Genomic DNA, 4,448 nt, shown 5'->3' on the forward strand with positions numbered 1-4,448 from the left:
TGCTGGGAAGAGACGTGACCATAAAACAGCAGCCCTGGAGGTGAATATGCTGGGGTGGCTTGTAGTGATGGAGAGACTTCAGGCTAGCCAGAGAGGCCATTCCCGCGCTGTGCACAGCGGCTTGTGGTGAAATGCAGAGAGGGATTCGGCTCCAGCGCTTGCATCTACCTGTTTTTGAGGTGACTCATGAGAAAAAAATGCGCTTTATGGTTCTCTACCGTGTCGCTGTAGCTATGTAGCCAGCAGAGAGCCTGGGATGTCCGGCTCCCACTTGGAATTCATGGGGACTGGACATTCTAAATGCCACCCCTGCCAGGGACCTTGATCCTCCTCCGTACAAGTGCAGGGTGTTGCGTGGGCAAACATAGGGTTACCATAGTTTAAGTGTCCAAAAAGAGGACACTCCACGGGGCCCCCGCCCCAACTCCGCCCCCTCCCCTGGATGCTTCGCCCCCTGCCCCTCCCCCTCCCCTGCTTCCCGCGAACATTTGATTCGCGGAAAGCCTGAAGCAGTAGGCAAGCTGGGACGGGGGCGCGCGAGGAGGCGCGGCCCAGTGGCTCCCTCTGGCGGCTGGCTGGCCTAGGCCAAGAGGCTCTGGCCCCAGTGTCTCCCGCCCGGCTTGGCTCGGGCCCAGGGGCACCGGCCCCCAGCCGAGCACCACGGGCCCCGGCCCCCAGCCAAGCACCCCCGGCCCGAGCACCACCGCCCCCCGGCCGAGCACCGCCCTGCCCCGCACCACCGGCCCCCGGCTACGCACCGCCGGCCCCAGCCCAGCCCCCGGCCGAACACCACTGGCCCTGGGCCCCACACTGCCAGCTCCAGCCCCGCACCGCCGGCCCCGGGCCCCGGCCCCAGCGGTCTGGCTGAGCACTGCTGGCCCCAGCGGCTCCGGCCCCTGGCCGAGCACCGTCGGTCCCTCCCTCCCTATTTTCCCAGACATGTCTGACCTTTTTGGATTTCCTCCCAGACGGTGATTTGAGACCCAAAAAGCCAGACATGTCCGGGAAAATCCGGATGTATGGTAACCCTAGCAAACACCTGGCGCTGAGCTGGGCAGGGCATGCAGGAAGGGAACCCATCCTGTCATTCATGGGAGTATGTTTGGGCAGCCACCAGGCTGCCCCAGACTAGCAGCAGGAAGGGAGCTCGGAGCAAGTGGCTTCGTTAGCGTAAGGATCGAGCCTGAGACCATGTGTCAAACGCCACCTTCTCCAGCCACACCCTGCTCCCTTTTGCACCCTGCTCTCTTCAGAGCAAGAGAGATCCAGGGCTCCGGAGACATCCCACCACTCGGCAGAGAAGGCTGCACCCAGCACTTAACCTCGCTTGCACCCGCGGACAGTCTGTTCACCTCTATGCTGGAGCACAATAACCGTGAGTTCCCTGCTGAGCACTGCACGAGGACGTGCAGGAACACGTCCAGAAAGAAACCAGGCAGGGGCTTGATCTGTCCAGTTTTGTTACACAACCCTGCCCCCACCAGGTGGAGAGAGCAGAGCGACAGGAGCTGCAGGCAGTGAGGTCTAGTCCACATGCCCAGGGAAACAGACCACATCCAAAATGGGGGCAGGGAAGGGCAGCTGTCTCCACCCATTAATCTGAGTTCATTTCCATCTTGGCTCCTAGCAGTCCCCAGGCACTCTGGCTGCTGCGGGAAAGGTGGGGGGTTGGGTCAGTGGCTGGGTGGGGAGGGGGCCGCGACAGGATCTCAGCCTGATCAGCACAGGGAGAGGCCCAAGAACCACCCTTCTAGTTTGCTCTGTTCCTTCCTGGTACAAAAGACAACGTCAAACCCAGCTGGGAAGGAGAGGCGGGGGAGACCTGGGCTGACGGCTCCTGAAACAGGGTCCCAGAGCTCAGCCCAGTCCTACCCCAGAGTCCTTGGGCCCAGCCCCATCTCAGACTTCCCCAGAGCTTCTATGGGATGCATACAGCTGATGTGGAATAATGGTCACTGGCCCTTTAACTCTCAATGGGGCAGGGGGAGTGTGTGTGTCTCTCTCTCTCTGTATCACGGGAAGCTCCCCCCCCAACCCCCCTTACCATTCCTTAGGCTCGATGTAGCTGGAAACCGCCTTGCTAAGGCCTCTAACCTCCCTCTACCATCTACCCTCGGAGCTGGCTTGGTGAGCTTTTCTTCTCCTCTCCATTAATCTTGGGACCCCCTTTCTGCATGGGAGTCACACAGACAAACCCTCCTATCCACCTCTGTGCCCACAGCCCCCTGGCTGATATTCCCAGGCAGGGCAGACTAGGGGTGGATTACTGCTGGAGGTTTATTTACCCCGGGACTTCCTCAGCCCCAACCATGGTCTGTGCTGAGAGCCAGGAAAGCGTCAGGCAGCACCAGACTCTAACCTGGTGTCAATGTAGCTATGCAGAGTTACACCAGCTGAGGATCTGGCCCTCATTGCTTAGGAGACACTGCAGTGCTCATCAGCAAAACACACTTGCTACAAAGCAGATCGGGGGGTCTTTGGCTGAGGGCCACAATTGTGCGGAGATTAGCAGCCATCCCACTTTCCTCCACTAGTAGCAATATACTGGTTTTCCTTCAGTCAATGTACGGGGGGGCAAGTGGGATCTGAATCAGGCCCTCCGTTGCTAAGAATGGCTGAAGTCTGGGAGTGCTGCGTTTTGTTCTGTTTGCTGCAGAGATGAATTCAGGCTGATTAAAGCCACATTTTAAAAACAATGTTAAAATCCTGCTGCTAACCCATGACCAGCGTTCAGTGCAGAGACACGCCTACCAGCCTGGGCTGCATTGCCCTGCGTCGGTTCTATTCCCCTGCTCTCCCTTCTTGGGAACATTTGCAGGACAAGAGGATCTTGGCTTTCACAGAGTCAACTCTGCTGTCGTCTTCTCCCTCCTTTTTACTCTCGGATTGCCTAGCAGAGGCAGCACTATTTCCACAGCAGCCAACCTCACTGCCAGTGGCACAGAGATGCGGTTGTGATTTGGAAGGAGTAGCCAGATGGGACAGCTAGGTAATCCGAGAGTGAGAGATGGCCCAGTGGTTCCTGCTCTAGCCTAGGACTCAAGAGATACCGGTTCAGTTCCCTGCTCTGTCTCAGGCTTCCTATGCAACCTTGGGCAAGTCATTTATGCTCAGATCCTCACAGGTATTTTGGTACCTAGCTTCCTATCTTCCCTTTGAGGATCTGAGCCTTAGCCTCACTGTTCCTCATCTGTAAAATGGGGGGTGTGAGGATAAAGCCACTGAAGACTGTGGGGTGCTCAGAAGCTGTGGGCCCAGTAATGCCCAAGATGGAGATGATCAGTGTCATCTCTAGGTTGTCAGATTGACCAGATCAATAAGGACTGAAAGTTAACGGCTACTGGCTGTTTGGTGGCCCCAGTCCATTTCCCAGTGGAGAAACATCCTGTACAAAAGCCACTGGCGCTGGTTGTCCCCCTGGATGGTATTCCCAGCGGTGGGACTGGATGACAGAGGCTGAACGCGTCTCTGATCCCTAGAGGTCATCCCAGTGCCCAGACAGCCTGCCCGTGCCATCCCTGCTTTGCAGACGTCTCTCCAGGTCAAGAGGTGGCTGGAGCAGGGTCACACACTTCCTTAGATTATCATCAGCCCCCAAACTGCTTTTACCTGCCACTGGTTTTATCTTTCCATTCTGCTCAAACCACCTTGAGCGTTGCTCGCCTGTGCCGGGGTTCACACCGCAGCATCTTCACTGCCGTTCTTAGCCAGGCAGGCTCAATTAAAGCTAGCACAGGTACGCCTACCCACGAGTCACAGTCACACCTCCGATTGCAAGTGTAGACATCCCCTCAGAGGAGGAACCCAGCTCCGAACAGGATCAGCGCCCCCGAGTAGCTAAACCCTTAGGAACAGGAGTCATTTGAGAATATCCCACTAGTTTTAACCCAAACCTACTGGATTCCACCTTTCTTAAACCTGGAAAAAGAGCTTCAAACATGTCCTGAGACTCATCCAGATAAGAGGCCCAGAAACTTTTCTTGACTTCATGGATATTCTCTTTGGATCAAGGGTTCCACCTAGTGGTGACATAGTTGTAACCACTCAGTTTTCTGCAGGGAGATGGTCCCTGCACTTGTTACTCCAGAGGATGCTGTTGGACATCAAATATACCAGCTGTGTCAGTGACTTTTCCTGCTCTCCCCAGTCGCAGGGACAGGGGTTGTTGGCTGTTCCCACTCCCGGTCAGCAGCACTGGCTCACCGTGTAATGGTGGCTTTAAGGGGCAGAAGTTAATAAACTGAGGAATTATTTTTAAACAGTTCCCCTGAATAGGTTAAGTGTAGCAGAAATTCAGAGATGTCCCAGGCCCTCCAGTACCAGCTTCCCTTCTGCCCGAGCTTGGAATAAACCCAGTCCAAGCCCAGCATAAGCAGACACCTCACTTCTTGGGCATCAGTAGGGTTGCCTTCGGCTCCATTGCCAAAGAACCACGAAATGACGAGGCG

Source organism: Chrysemys picta, chromosome 21 (assembly GCF_011386835.1).
Source record: "Chrysemys picta bellii isolate R12L10 chromosome 21, ASM1138683v2, whole genome shotgun sequence".
In the NCBI taxonomy this organism is placed as follows: Eukaryota; Metazoa; Chordata; order Testudines; family Emydidae; genus Chrysemys; species Chrysemys picta.